General features: G+C 43.4%; 1 long non-coding RNA gene across 1 annotated transcript; it reads left to right on the forward strand.

The window, feature by feature from the left end:
• Positions 1–1,621: 1,621 nt before the first annotated feature.
• Positions 1,622–13,476, forward strand: LOC114023152. The gene is made up of 3 exons (XR_003566754.1): positions 1,622–1,883; positions 1,972–2,066; positions 11,740–13,476. It is a non-coding gene; the product is annotated as an uncharacterized LOC114023152 (long non-coding RNA).
• The last annotated feature ends 3,056 nt before the right edge of the window (positions 13,477–16,532 follow it).

Raw genomic sequence — 16,532 nt, forward strand, 5'->3', positions numbered from 1 at the left:
TCCATATTTTATATGATTTCATGATTCTACAACTCAAGCCTATTTTAGACAGCGTAATTCAATAAAGGGAGTGCTAGACTTTGGTGTCAAAAGATACCTGGGTTCAATGCATATGTAAGCTGTGTGGCCACGGGCAAGTCGTGCAATCTCTCTGGTTGCAGTTTTATTATTTGTAGAACGGCGAGTAATAATGCCCACATTACCTATCTGGCTACATTGTAGGTAAGGCTAACATGAGATGATGTAGCTAAAGTACTTTGTAAAGCACTTTATCAATGCCAGCTGTTATTTCTATTACTGTTAGTTCAGTGCCCACCTGAAGCATGAATTTCTTCTACAGCTTCCTTTACAAGTGGTCATCTGCTTACACATTTCTGGTGATGAGAAACTGACTACCTCCCAAGGCAGACTGTTCTATTTTGGGTCCCTAAGATGAGGGGCAGAAGATGGAATGATCCTGACACTCCAAGAGCCAGAGACTCAATCAGTCTGGAGATTCTCTAGGGCAGGGGAGGAGTTCATTAAATGGCTTGGAATGGAGAAGGGCAGGCACGATGGAAGAGTGAGACTTAATTCCCTTCCATACCCAGGGGAAGAGGGTCTCTTTTGGAAGAGATTTGCATTGGCTTTAGTTGATTGCAATTATGCCTTCCTCTGCCGTGCTCAAAATAAAATGAAACCCTAACAAAGTTCCAGGTTTAATTGAAATTTCCTGGGATCTGTTATTACATCGCCGTGATTGTTCTGTGCCACTAATGAGCCTGTGCTGGCTGATTATCCAAGTGTCTCTCCAGTCACTATTCCATTATTGCATTATTAATGATCAGATATGATTGTCACAGCCTACGGCTTGAACATCAAACAGGCCAGGGACGAGTTGGAAAGACAGACAGATTGGGGAGGTAGGTGTGGTCTGTGCTCTGGAGCAACACTGGGGCCCCAGGAGGAGGGCAAAGAGGAGGAAAGGATGTCCCAAATAGGATGGGGAAAAGACACTGGAAAGAGTAAGGTGTGCTGGGGTAGAGGAGAAAGGGAAAGATGATGACTGACATTCAGGAGTTTAGAGGAATCCATTGAAGACATTTCAGTGAATTAGAATCAAAACAGAACTTAGTCCTCCAGCAGCCAGCCACCTTCCCCGCCTCCCCTTTTAAGGAAGAGGAAATTAAGGCCCAGAGAGCTGGAATGCCTTGCCCAAGATCATAGTGTGGTTAGAGGGTCTTTGGAACAGACTCAGAAGTAGAAAAGGCTTTGCCTTAAAAGGTAATGATTTTCCTGTCTCTGGAGGTCTTCCTGCAGTGGAAGTTGAATGATCACTTGTCAGTGTGGTTGCAATGTGATATGTTCAGGTAGAGGTTGACCAATGAGGCCCTTTTCAACCATGTAATTCAGTGACTCTAAGATTTCATGACCCTTTGTGCTTAAGCCTCCTCGGGTCTCCTTATGGAGGCAGCTGAGGAGCTGAAAGTCTTAGCCAAGACAGATTTTAAGAAAAAGGCTCACATTTCAGCTGACAATCTAGAGACCTATAGATCCTAAGAATTTGAAAGCCATAGAACATTTCAGTTGAGAGGGACCTAAGAAATCTCCTTGTCCAACTTCATTTTACAGATGAGGAAACTGAGACCCAGACCACACGGCTAATTAGAAGATATCAGAAGACGTGAAGAAGGACCAGAGTTTTATGTCTTTCCTGGAAGAGCTTTAGAAGTCTGGAAGAAGCAAACTTCCTCCTCTCCCTCCCTCCTTTTTGGATGCTATGAATATATTTCTGCTTGGAGGCAGGCGGCTGGATTAGCTAACCTCTTCAGGTCTTTTCCAGCCCTGTGCTTTTCCACCCCAGCTCCATGCATCTCAGAGGGCCTGGAAGTGAGTCTGAGCATGTGAGTTTGGGGGGGAGGGGCGGTGCTAGGGAAGGGAGTGATTTGGAAACTTTTGTACTTGGCCTAATGCTAATTATTTTCGTAACAGACCTTAATGAGAGGGCCCTCTAAGGGGTCAGACAAAGAAAGCCTGAAGAGACTGTCCTTTCTCCTTTTGGAAACTGAACTAATGGCAGTGGCCAGGTGGGTATCCACATTTCCACATACCCCACCAGAGACTCAATAGCCAATCTGACATGGCAGCTACAAGGTAGCAGGCCTAGAGAAAGGGTTTATTCTGACCCTCATCCCTGCCTTGGCCCTCCCCACCAAATTCCACCTCTATCCAAACCCGCCCCCCACCCTCGGGCCCCGCCTCCCGCCCAGTTCTTTCTGGCTGCCTTTCCCGAAAACACCAGACAGGATGAGGTCATATTAGGCTCTTTGTCACTGCCAAATTTCATTCTTAAAAGATCAGCGTTGTGCTAACCTGAAAAGCAAGCCAGGAAGAGGGGGAAGGGGATTTCGTTGTTTTAATAGAAAAAAAAAAATGAAAAAGGGGGTGGGGAAGCAGAGAGAAAGAATTGACATTTGAACACGTTTTCAGAACTGGAGAATTGATCTTGGGGCCCACACCTTCCCGCCCACCCCCAACCCTGCTCGTCTCCTGCGGCGGCGGCTGCTGCTTCCCCAGGGTCCGCATTGGGGGTGGGGGCCACCTGCTCCCGGCCACTCGCCGCCTCCCTCCACCGCGCTGTCTCCATGGCGAGCAGAAAATGGCTGGGTGGGGGTGCCTGGAGCCAAGGTTTCCGTGACAACCCTCCGGTTGCTGCATCCCACCCCGGGCTGAGCGGGCGACTTTGTCTTTGCTGTTACTGCGGCGGCAGTGGCGGCTGACTGTTGCTGCTGCTGCTGCTGTCAAACTATTTTCGGGTAGCAGCCGCGTTCAAACTTAACCTCTAGGGGCCCCAAGAACCCACGCCCACCTGCTCCCCCTCCTTCCCTGCTGCACAGACGCACCTTTCTACTTCTCTTTTTCCGTGCCCACTCACAGCACCCACCTCTGACTCCTGCCCCCAACCTCTTCCTCCTACGATAAGCTGAGGGCAGGCTCGCAGCTCGACTGCCGGTGACATATAGAGATTTAATGATGGGCTTTGTCAGAGAAGCTGGGCCAGGAGGACCCTGGAGAGCAATAAGATGTTTGGACACTGGGGGCCCTGAGAGCCTAGGAGTCGGCCTGCCACACTCCTAGAGGGGTGTAGTGAAATTTGAAATCAGGAGCTCTGGGTTCCATTCCCTACTCTGATAGTAGCTAGCTAGCTTTAAGAACTGAGCAGGTAGTTTCTTTTTTTAATCCTCACTTTCCCCATCCATAAAATAGGAACAACAATTACTTGCTAAGGGAAAGACAGTTGCTTCACTAAGATGAATAGAAAAGAGAATGATTAAATATCCTACTAGGAAGGTTCTTTTTCAAAATAAGTAGTATACACAATAATTTGGGGAAAGGACTTCCTAACATTTAAAGACCATTCTCCATTGTCTCTTTCATGGTAGGCTGGGCATTGTAGTGAAAACCCATTCCCTTGTAAACCGTTCCCTTCAAAGGTTTCTGGCATCCTGGTCTTAAATCTGAGCAACTGGCCTTTAGATTGTTAAATCAGTTTCGTGTCTATTATGTAATTTTGCCTTCCCAAGAACCTCAAGAGTAAGTAAGGCTGGTAGGAACACAGATTCTTATCACTCCTATTTTGCAAATCTGAAAATGGAGGTTCAGTGAAGTTGGTTTGTTTGCCTAAGGCCTTAGGATCAGTTAGTAGTAAATGGGGCCTAGAATGCAGGTCTGGACTCCTAGTCCTGCATGTTCTCATAGAGAGGAATTTCTGTTGAGGCAGAGAATTGGACTAAAACACCCCTGGGGTCTTTTCTTTTTGGTAAAGATGTTTTGTAAATGGGGGATTTCTAAAGTTCTTTCCACTCAAAATAGTAGGATATTAGAGAGAGACAGATAGAATGCAAATCTATGCACTGCAATATTGAGATGCCCCAAAGTGCCTGTTTCTGCGTTTACCCTGAGGTGTACCCTGCGAGGGAACAGAGCTGCCCTGTGGCCATCGCCTCTTTTCCATGGTGCACTGTGTGCTTAGGGATTATAAGTAGGGCTGGCTATTCATGCACAAAAGAGCATAGAGATTGCTTTTCTGCTGAGGCTTTTCTGTGCCACTCTGGGAGCTGGAGAGGTGTTAGGACCTGTGTCTCTCCATCACAAGTGATTCAAGGAGAGAATGTGGGAAAACAAGCCCAGAGGGGAGAAATGAGCAAAAATGAAAATTCATAGCCTCCAAATGTATGTGGCGTAGGCCACTCACTTTGGACTACAGCCAAGTGGCTATTTGTGCAGTGATGTCGCCTCCTCTTCCAGTAGAAATAACCCCACAGCCCTAGGTGGACATTAAGGCTGTATATAAAGTTCTACTAAAAAGGCAAATCATCCAGAATTTGGTTTGACAGATGAAGCAAGTCAGGTCCAGAAAAGTAAAATGACATGTACAAGGTCACACAGGTAGCTTCAAAGGAGTAGAGCCAGGCAGAATTCAAACTCAGATCCCTTGACTCCAAAGCCACTGAGCTCTGAAGTTTTGTAATTCTGTGATTCTATCACACATGGCAAAGTGCCTGGTCACCAGTTAGTTCACAGTTCCTAGGCAAATCACAATCAATCTTTGTGTTGTTGTTGTTGTTGTTCAGTCGTGTCTGACTCTGTGACCCCAATCTTCATGTTTGGGGGTTTTCTTGGCAAAGATACTGGAGTGGTTTGTCATTTCCTTCTCCAGCTCATCTTATAGATGAGGAAACCGAAGCAAACAGGGTTAAGTGACTTGTCCAGGTCACATAGCTAAGAAGCGTCTGAGGCTAAATTTGAACCCAAGAAGAGGAGTCTTCCTGACTCTAGGCCCAGAGTTCTATCCACTGTGGCACCTAGCTGCCCTTAAGCAAATGAAAATAGTCTCTAGAAGAGTGAATCAGGTAAGTAACAATGTGTGTTTTCACACGTAAAGCAGACTTCCCCTTCTCTTTTTGATATGCTCACTAATAATTCTACAGCTAAGACGAGTAGGTAGAGAAGGAAAGGTCCCCAGAAGGCTCTTACTTCTCTCCTCTCCAACCTCCCCCCATCCCCACACTGGCCTGGAAATGATGAGATGATTGTATTCCGTGCTCAATCACCAGAAATAATCAATCTGTAATGAAGAGCCTGCCTCAAGTCCTTAAGAGGTCTTCCTTGAGGCTCCTGGTCCTCTAACTCCCACCTAGCCATCACCACCACCACCATCACCACCACCCCACACTGCATCACCCCCTCCTCCCACCTGCCTTTCCAGTATGGAATCATTTTAATGAGATTTCTCAGTTACAAATGACCAGTTTGTAATAATTATATTTTCTTCGGCAATCATGGTTTAAAAATGATTTAAAGCAGGAAAGGCTCCAATTTATTAGGCATCAAATTTTCTGTGGTGAACTTTTAACTAGAAGATGCAGCAACGACACTGAGGGGGCCATCTCCACCACCCTGGGCTGTGCAACAGCCCTGAAATATTGATGGTTTGTAGATGGAAATATAACGTGGGAGATTTAACTTTTATTAAAATAAATGAATCTTGCAGCAACAGCTGGGCTTTGCTGCATTTCCCCACCCATTGCAGCAGTGGGGAAGGAGAGGAGGAGAGAATTGAAAGAGAGCCACAAGCTACTTCTAAATGAGGCAAAGGGAAGATGGCTTTGGAACCCTTCGGCTTAAAAATGTCCAATGATGGGACTCTCCATTTTCAGGATAATCATATCATTTTTTGTATCTGCAGAGAGCCTGTCTCACCTATTACCTCATTTTATCCATCTAATCTTGTGAGGCAGCCTGGTATAATGGATAGAGGGGCTGACCTTGGAGTCAGGAAGACCTGTATTTAAGTGCTATGTCTTATGCACGCTAGTTTTATAACCATAAGCAAGTGACTGAATGTCTTCGCCCTCAAGCAATTGTATCTAACTCTTAAGTTACAGTTGCCAACTTACTCTGGTGGAGGGATTTTCCACACCAGGGGATTCATTGCACTAATAAAACCAATGTCTCAATCACAAGATTTCACATATGACATGTATAACAGGTACTGTAGTCTCATCATAGGGCAAAACAGAGACCCAAAGAGAGTGACTTGCCTAGTCACACACCAGCTGTATGGATGAGGATTAGAATTCAGATCTGTTATCTCTGGCTGTTTCTGCTACATGTCTGCTAGGTCCATAGCGCCCTGAGCTCCCAACAGAAAAGATATCTGTCAATCAGTGCAAATTAATACTGCTACTCTATGCCTTAAACCATTGAAGCACCTCCTAGAATCTGTTTCCCCAGCACTCACTTACCATGATGGGTTATTCCCCAGAGAGCACCAATACTAACTACGTTCAAGGTCTTTACTCATAAAATTAGAGCCCCATGAGCCCCCACATATGTGTTCTTCTTTAAAAGTCAGCAAGAAGGCACAATTAGTCCAAAACAAAGGTATTTTACTAACTGCATAGTACAAGCGGTAACCACAATTCCCTCCTTAAACCTCCAATAAACATACAGAATGTCAGTGTGAAGAGTTGGCATATATATAGAGTATGCTGGTAATGAGGCACACATATAGGGAACATACAGCCAAGGCAACTGAGGCTTCTGGCCGTACTGGGCTCTTCTCATGATGCCCTCATACTACTCTGCCTTGGGTGCAGTGTCTTTTCTGGGCAGGTCACTCAGCTGGGTCTCTCAGCAGCTTGACTCCTGACTGCCAGGGTAGTTCTCTCTAGAATTAGTAGCTGACTTTCTTCTCAGCTGCTACACTTCTCAGAGCTCTCTTACCTCAACTACATATTTCTATCGAAGGAGTGTGTCCTTTTAATTTTTTTCCCTGAAGACCACCAGGGGCATGGCCTGTCCTTCACTTGTTCAGTCATGTCTGACTCTTCATGACCGCATTTGGGGTTTTCTTGGCAAAGATAATGGAGTGGTTTGCTATTTCCTTCCTCAGCTCATTTAAGTTAAGTGACTTGCCCAGGGTCACACAGCTAGTAAGTGTCTGAGGCTGGATTTGAACTCATGAAGGTAAGCCTTTCTGATTCTAAGCCCAGTGTTCTATCCACTGTGCCACCTAGATGCCGTCTTCACTAGTTAATAGCTAACTGCTGTTCACATTCCATCATTAAGGATTTCTTCAAGTGAGGGGGTTAACAGAGAATTGGTATGTCCTTGAATTTGTCTCTGTTATCTGTCCCATTTTTCATTTCATCAATTGGGATAGGGTGGGGAGAGGGGTAAGGTGAAGGAATCAACTGGTCAGAGGTATCTTAACCAACTCCCACTCACTACAGTGCAATTAGAGGTACCCTGGTTTGATGCCAGAAAGAACTTCCCAATGGTAAATTAGGATGATAAAGTCTTGAGTTGGTGGCTGACCAAGGGGCTAGAATTTCCTGCCCTTGAGATGTTTTAAGAGCCTTCTACCTATAGCTATTTGACAGGTTAGGAATTGAGGCTAGGATTTCACTGGTATCGGGAACTCCCATTGAAGGATTTTGAAGGGTCCTCACCTTTTCGGCAATATGCAATATCAAAAATTTGCCTGGCAGACTAAGTGGTTAGGTAGTTTGCCCAAGGTCACACTGCTAGTTTATGTCAGAGACATGACTCAAACCCAGGTCTTCCTGGCTGCAAAACCAGTTCTCTATCCATTATACCATATTATCTCAGGGTTGTTTGATATCCAGTTCAACAAGCATGTATTAAGCGCCTATTATGTGACAGGCACTGTACTAAGTGCTGAGCATGTACACTAAAAGACAAAAGCAGTCGTACCTCAAGGAGTCCTAGATAGTATTATTAAAATCTTTACAGATATGAACTCGTTTCCTTTTATCTAATCCATGGGTGGGAAGAAGGTGCATTTTTATCACTTGATTGGCAAGGGAACAACAGGGAGTAGAGCCACAGAGACATAGAGAAGGAAGGAGGGTGTGATGTCTGATAATACAAGGATTTGCACCTGGGACTCTGGGCTTCTAGTTCCTAAGGTCATAGGATTATATGGATTTAGAGTTGGAAGGGACTGTAGAGCTCATCTCATGCAACTCATCATTTAACAAATGAGGGAACTGAGGCCCAAGATCACCCAAGGTAATAAGCATTCAGGATGAGATTTGAACCCAGATCCTTTAGCTTCAGAGTCAGTTTTCTGTTGTCATTGTTATTAGTTTGTTAGGTCAGACAAGCAATGACTTAAAGAGAATCTAACTGCCTGACCTTGCCAGTGTGGGAGACACGAAGATCTTAGAGGCAGGCAGTGCCTGCTCTGTTCCAGACAACAGTGCTAAATGATGGAGATACAAATACAGAAATATTTGCATCTTAGAATTCCAAAGTCCTGTGGGCCTCTCTGTTCCTTCCTTTCTATCTTCACTACTACTACTGTATTACAGGTGTCAAATGGATAGAGCCCTGGGTCTGGAGTCAGGAAGACTCATGTTCCTGAGTTCAAATCTGACCTCAGACACTTACTACCTGTGTGACCCTGGGCAAGTCACTTAACCCTATTTGCCTCAGTTTCCTCTGTAAAATGAGCTGGAGAAAGGGGCAACTAGTTGGCACAGTGGATAGAGCACCGGCTCTGAAGTTAGGAAGACCTGGGTTCAAATCTGGCCTCAGACCAAATACTTGACACTTACTGGCTTTGTGACCCTGGGCAAGTCACTTGACCATAATTGCCTAAAAAAAATGAGCTAGAGAAGGAAGTGGCAAACCACTCCAGTATCTTTGCCAAGAAAACCCCAAATGAAGTCATGAAGTGTTACATATGAGTGAAAAATGACTAAATAAGTGCTATATTACCACCCACTTGGGTTATTTTCATTGCCTCCTAACAGGCCTTCCCATCTTCATTCTCTGTCTTCTCCAATCTATCCTTCATGATACTGCTAGACTAATCCTTCTTATGCTTTGATCTAGTCATGTCCCTCATCTCCTCAAAGATAGGCAGTTGCTCCCTATTGCCTGATGAATAAAGTTTGGCATTCAATGCCCTCCAAAATCTTGATATCTTTTCAGCCCATTCCCCTCTCCTGGTTAGCCAATTGGTTTCTTCCTTCCATGTCTTTTATTAAGCTTTTTCCTATACCTAGCATGTCCTTTTACTCATTCTTTATCCTTTGAATTCCCACTCAGTGCTTTAGAATTCATCTCACTGCCATTTTCTAGATTTATAGGATTTAGAGCTGGAAAGGAGCTCATCCAGGCAGGTAGGTGGATGGAGGGCTGATCCCAAAGCCAGGAAGACCTGAGTTCAGATCTACCATCAGATACTTACTAGCTGTGTGACCCAGAGCAAGTCTCTTAACCTCAATCTGCCTCTCTGTTTCCTCAACTATAAAACGGGAATGATAATAGCACCTACCAGGGGCAACTAGGTGGCTCAGTGGATAGGGCACTGACCCTGAAGTCAGGAGGACCTGAGTTTAAATCTGGCCTCAGACCAAATACTTGACACTTACTAGCTGTGTGACTCTGGGCAAATCACTTAACCCTAATTGCCTAAAAAAAAAAAAAAATGGCTACCTCCTAGGGTTATTGTGATAAATAAATGTGCCTGGCACATGGTAAGCTTGATATAAATGTTAGCTATTACTATCATTATCATTATTAGTCCAACCCATTTATTCCATAAGGAAATGAAGCTCTGGAGAAATATAATGACCTATTCAAGATCATATAGGCAGTCAGTAGCTGAACCCATATTTGAACTCAGGTCCTCTGAACCCAGAACCCTTTTCCTACTATACCACATATTCCCCAGTTCCATGAAGCTTGTCCCTTATTTTTCCATTGGTAATGACCTTCTATATGGAAACACACATAGAACTTTGTTACGTACCTTTTGAGTGCACTTCTCATGGAATGCTAAGTATTATAGTTATCCATATTTGTATCTTCTCCTTTTCCAAGACAATAAGCTCTGTGAGGACAGGAACCCACATTATTTAAATTTTATAGCCCTCTTACTTCCCAACACAATGTTATGCACACATTATGGGCTTGATAGATGTTTGCTGACTTGACTGACTGACTGACTGAATGAATGAATGAATGGATGGATGGATGAAGCATAGGTGAGATAGAGTAAAAAATTCTATGATTCAAATCATAGATTCTGGGTTGGAGTAGGTGGGGTGGGGAGGGCAGAGAGGAATATAGTTAGGGGAGATGAGCCAAGGTAAGAGGGTCTGGAGGACCTGGGACAGCATCAGTCCTTTTGTCTCATGGCTCAAACCACCATTGGGTTCTAATCTGTTTGGTTCCAAACTTGGAAATGTTGATTACACAGTGCTCAGTTTTGATTTTTGTTATTGTTTTTTCTTTCTACATTGTTGAAGTCAATATGTATGTTGTTTTCCTGGTTCTGCTTTCTTCACTTTGCATGAAATATTATTATTGTTATCAGTATTGTCATCATCATTATTTTTTCTGCCTGACTTTAGCACATAAGAGGGACTCAGAGATTGGGAGACTGATGCCTGCTCTGCATGTGGGATTTCTTCTAAGAGTGCTTCATGACCAGCCTCCTTAGCATAGGGCTACAGGACTAGTGCTGAGTGTGAGTTCGGTTTGGCCCAGTGTGGTTCAGTATGAACTGGGTGCTTACCATCCCAGGTGATTAGATTCAGCTCCCTTCTGTGCCTATCCAACATGCACGTAGCTCCCCACTGTTTAGACTGCAGGGCTTCTTAAACTCTTTTCACTTGTGACCCCTTTTTGCATTTCTGCATTTCAGCAGTGTTCCTTGGCATTGCTTGGAGTGAGGGCATGTGCAGGGCAAAGTGTGCATGCTTTGTGTTCAGAACCAAGGCTGCAGTGAAGTTGTGCGATGCAAGATGGGCAAGCGGTGCCTGAAACACCTTGGATTCATTACACATTTGATTTTTAATTAATTTTTGGTCATTGCATGTTCAGAAACCTTTTACTATTACCAAATTTTTCAGGACTCCATATGGGGTCAAGACCCACAGTTTAAGAAATGCTGGTTTAGAGTAATTACTGGTGGAAGATAAAGCCACAGCCCTCACCCTAATGCCATGCTCAGTTACCATAGGACCCTGGAGAGACTACAGATTAACTGGATTTCACCAAATTGTGGCCGACAAACTCCTGTCTCCTATTTCTCTATGATTTAAAGTAATTGTTTACTGAAATGGAAGTCCTTTTTACTTGCTACCTTTTCCTGTTCTCTTCTGCTTACCTACCTCAGCCCTACTTTTCTATTATTCATCACAGTCTTCCTACCTTCCTACTGCCCTCACACTTAAGGACTACACTATATACATTGATGTCCTCTTGGACAACCTGGCTTTCCAGTTCATCGAACTCTTCGTTCCACCTAAGCTACCCAAAGTTATGGTCATGACCTAGATTTCATAGACCATCACCCATACCTGGGCTACCCCTATAATAACAATTCCTATAATAACATTCCTATAATTCCTATAATAACAATTCCTATAATAGCAATTCCTATAGTAACAAACTCTGAAATTCCACTCTATTGACTATAATTTCCTCTGTTTTCATCTCTCCCTCTTACTCATCTCTCCTAAATACACTCTTTCTCTTCCTCAAAACTCTGAGTTCTTTTACTCCTCTCTGTCCTCCCAAGTCATCACCCTAGCTCTGATCCAGTTTTCTTCTTTGAATCCAATCCCACGATTGGATTGACTGATTCAACTACAGTCTATCTTCTGCCATTGAATCCTTTACCTTCTTGACTAATTATCACTTGTACTTTTCTAGGTCCCAGTTCCAGGTTGCCCTCACCACCTGTCTTCTCTGCTCCTGCTCATGTGCTGCTGAATGCAGTTGAAGAAAGTCAGAGAAGTATATCAACTAGATCCACCACAAATTGATGTTATCTAGTGTCAATGGGACTTTACTGCTGCAGAACAATCCTTTTATTCATCCATCATAGGCTCTCCATCATACTCCCTACAGCAGATATTCTAAGCCTTCTCTTTTCTTCTCAAACCTCTTATATCACCTTTTCCCTCTAAGCAAAGGAGTTTACCTCCCACTTTACTGAGAAAATCAAGCCAATTCACCCCGAGCTCCTTCTTCTCCCCTATTCCATACCTCAAATTTCTTCCACTTAATCACAATTGTCCCCTCTGTTTCAGACTCTGATGAAGGAGAGGTTCTTCTTCTTGTCAAGGCCAGTCCCTATATTGGTGCCCTTGACTTCACCCCCTTTCCTCTTCTCCAGGAATTCCCCTTTTTTATCTTCCCTACCCCACCCCCTCTAATCTTCGGGCTGATCTTCTATCTCTCCTGTTATCTGCAAACAAGCTCAGGTCTCCTCTGTCCTTAAATGAGGGAGGGAGGGTGGCCGCAAGGGAGGCAGATTTGGTCCCAGTCACAGGATATAATCATAGATGATCAGGTGTTAATGTTTTAACAAGGTGTTAACACCCTTTAATCCTTTTATGAAGAATGAACACCTCCTGAGTGAGTCAAAATGTCCATACTATGGCCTGGGCTTTAAATAGCTCAGCCCTAGAGACAGTTGGCAATTTGGATGAATGGGGAAGAATGCTGATTTCCACCTTGGACTTTTCTCTCCTTCCCTCCCCTGAACCCCATTGACCATGAAGTCTACTGGGCAGAGGTATCTTATCTGGCACTTATCTAGCACCAAAAAGAGATACCTTATCTAATACTTAAAGTCAGTTTGAGAAAGCTTGAGGTGCAGTTGAAGAAGCAGAGACACATATCTCAGACAGACATGGATACAGAGAGGCAAGTCACCCAAGGCCAGAAGCAGCTTGAGTGAGAAGTGAGACCTTGGCAATCATGAGGTGAACTGCAGAGAGGACTCCATGAAGAGTGGAGAGAGAAATGATTTCGAAGCCTGACTTATCAGAGTTTTGGGCCACACGTACCTCACTACCATTGTACTCCAGGTTTGTACCCACTCTTCCCAAATACATTGTGGAGAGTAAGGCCTAGGCATGTAGAGGAAATACTTGGAGCTTCTGTTGTTACTGTGCTATCTTGGTAAATACCCTTGCTATGAGCTAGTTGTGTCTACTGGCTAATTGCTAAGAGGATACACATTAGGCGGGGGTCTTGAGCTATGGAAGGAAGAGTCTAGACCTACAGGAAAACTGTGGAGCTTGTGGAAGCATCAGTCACCTTCTGGGGAATGAGAGTTTAGGCTGGGGAAGTATCCCAGAGGGGTGTTTCACTTACAAAAACCTTCACTTGATTCTGCTATTGTCTCAAACTTATCTGTTTTGGCAAAGTCCTAGAATGAGTTGTACACACTGGTTGTCTCCATTTCTTCACTCCCCTCTTGTTTCTCTATCCCTCTAAATCTGGCTTCCCACCCTAAGAATTTGATTAAGGTTGCCAACTAGCTCTTAACATCTAAACCCAATGGCCTTTTTGTCAGTCCTTATCATCTCACCTTAACAACTTTGGATGTTATTGATTGCCTCCTTGTCTTCCATGACTTTGTTGTTGCTGTTCAGTCACTTGGGGTATTCTTGGCAGAGATACCACTTGATTTGAATTGATTGAATGGTTTGCCATTTCCTTCTCTAGCACATTTTATAGATGAGGGAATTGAGGCAGACAGGGTTAAGTGACTTGCCCAAGGTCACACAGCTAGTAAGTATCTAAGGCCAGATTTGAACTCAGGTCTTCCTGACTCCAGGCTCAATGCTCTATCCACTGTTCCACCTAACTGCCCTATGATATACCTTCTATGACATATCTCTCCTCTTATTCTCCTCCTACCTGTCTAACCATTCTTTCTCAACCTCCTTTACTGAATTATCATCATTCTCATTAAGTGTGGGTGTCCCTCAATGCACTGTCCTGGATCCTCTTCTCTTTTTATACATTCTATCTCTCCTGGTGATCTGGTAGACTCTAAGGGATTCAATAACAGATGACAGGGTAGCTAGATGTCATAGTTGATAGGGCACCAGACCCAGGGACAGGAAGACCAGAGTTCAAACATAGCCTTGGTCACTTACTAGCTGTGTGACTCTCGGCAAGTCACTTAACCCTATTTGCCTTGGTTTCCCCACCTATAAAATGTGGATAATAATAACATCTACTCCCCAGGGTTGTTGTGAGGATCAAATGAGATAATATTTCTAAAGCACTTAGCACAGTGCCTGGCACATAGTAAGTATGTAATAAATGCTTGTTTCTTTTTCCTTCAACCCAAATTCTTTCCTGAGCTCCATACTTACATTATCAGCTACCTGTTGAATTTTGCCTCAATGCCCCATGAACTTCTCAAACTCAACATGTCCAAAATGGAACTCATTACTTTCCTCCCTAAAGCTTCCCTGCCCTCATACTTCCCTCTGACTGTTGAAGTCATCCTGTCAGTCACCCCATTTTAAAATTTCAGACTCATTCCTGACCCTTTTCTCTCCCCCATTTCCCTTATCCAATCAGTCATCAAGTCTTACCAATTCTACTCCATCACTAACATCTTTCTCATCCATTCCCTTCTCTCCACTCACACAGACCCTCAACCCCCCTCATCTGGCCTATGGCAACAGCTTCCTCATTGGTTTCTTTGCCTCTAATACCTCCCATTTCCAATGCATGGTCAAGTTAATGTTCCCCAGATACAGGCTTCAGATGAAGCCTCCCAAACGGTTTTTGGAGATATAAAATGATAATCAGGGAGTAGACAGGAATTAGGAGGAATTTTCTAACTTCAAGTTAGAACCCGAATCCAAGACCATAACAGTCCTTGCTCAAAAACCTTCAATGGCTCCCTGTTGTCTCCTGAATAAAATTCGAAGTCCTGACTCTGACGTTTGTCTCCAATAGAACTTCTTCGCATCTATCCAGACTTACCTCATATCACTCCTCTTTACGTACTTTGAACTTGGCATGACATCTCTGTGCCTTCTCATGGGCTATCCTCTTCCTTGGGATAAATACCCTCTTTACCTCTATCTCCTAGAATCCTTACTTTTCTTTGAGGTTCAACTCAGCTGCCTTCTCCTATGGGAAGACTCACCTGAATCTCACCAAGGATCAGTGCTCTTTTCTTCTCAAATTATCTTCTATTTACATATCTGTGTACATATTGTTTTCCTTATTCCCATAAGGTTCAGTAGAATGTAAGTCCCTTCAGGGCAGGAAATATTTTTAATGTTTTTGTCTTTGTATATCCAAACCCAGCAGAGTCCTTTGCATACAGTAAGTGCTTAATAAATGTTTGTTTTAGAAGAGGTCTTCAATGATGAATGAATGAAACCAATCTCTTATATCTCCAACCTTTTTTTTTAAACAGGTTGTGTTCTTCCCACAAGCTTTATTCCTTCTTCATCAAGCTAGATTCTTCTGTTCCAAACTCCAGAGTCATTTCTTTCAGGAAGTTTTGTTTCACTGGTTTCAAAGCCAGCTTCGATTTCTCCATTACCTTTCATCAGTTCAATTCAATTCAACTAATCTTTCCAAATCCCTGACTATGTGCAATGCCTGGCCTCCCAGAACTCTATGCATTCTGCCCTATACTCTTGGTACCCAGCATCATAGAATAGAGGATTTTAGAACTAGAAGACGTCTTTAGGGTAATCTGGTCATAGGATTATAATTCACAGGTTGAAACAGGATAACTTGGAGGTCATCTAATCTAATCCCTTCATTTTATTGATTAGTAAACAGAGTCCCAGAGTGAGCCCCTTGGTTATTTGCCCAAGGTTATTCAGACAATAAGTATACAAGTTGGGATTTGAACCTGAGTTCAAACTGGCTTCAAAGCCAAATACTCTTCTGAGTATACCAAGTTAGTTGAAACTATTCATTTTAAAGATGAAGAAATTGAGACCCAGAGAGGGAAAAGACTTGAGCAAGTTATAAAAGCAGTTAGAGATTATACCAACGAGCCATGACTCCAATGATATACTTATGCCAATATACTGTTGCTGTTATACACAGTACTGCCTCTAAAGTGTTTTTAGGGGTGAATGTGTGTGCGTGTACGTATATAATAGCAAGCCTATGAGCCACTGAAAATCAGCCTGTATGGCATAGTTGGCACTTAAGCTATAGGTTGCCATCCCCAGCCTAAACTCTTAGGCCCTGAGGATTTTCCTTTAGCCATACCAAGGCATCCAAGGCTTGGTAACTATTCTATTGCCCAGTTTCAGAAGAACCATGTTCTCTTCTTCAAACCCTGTTTTCTTCTTTAGGTTAAACAATATTAATTCACATTTATATAGTGTTTTTCCGATTTTTCAAGGTGCTTTCCATACAACAGCCTTGTGAGTTGGATAGAGCAAATATCAGATGATCCCCATTATACAGATAAAGATATTGAGGCTCAGGGTCTAACTGTATATATCCTTTGATATAGCAATACCACTGCTAGATCTATATCCCAAAGAGATCACAAAAAAGGGAAAAGGACTGACATATACAAAAATATTTATAGCAGCTCTTTTTGTGGTGGCAAAGAATTGGAAATTGAGGGGATACCCATCAAGTGGGGAATGGCTGAACAAGTTGTAGTATATGAATGTAATGGAATAGTATTGTTCCATAAGAAATGACAA

Source organism: Vombatus ursinus, unplaced genomic scaffold (genome assembly GCF_900497805.2).
Source record: "Vombatus ursinus unplaced genomic scaffold, bare-nosed wombat genome assembly UNPS02014816.1, whole genome shotgun sequence".
Taxonomy (NCBI): domain Eukaryota; kingdom Metazoa; phylum Chordata; class Mammalia; order Diprotodontia; family Vombatidae; genus Vombatus; species Vombatus ursinus.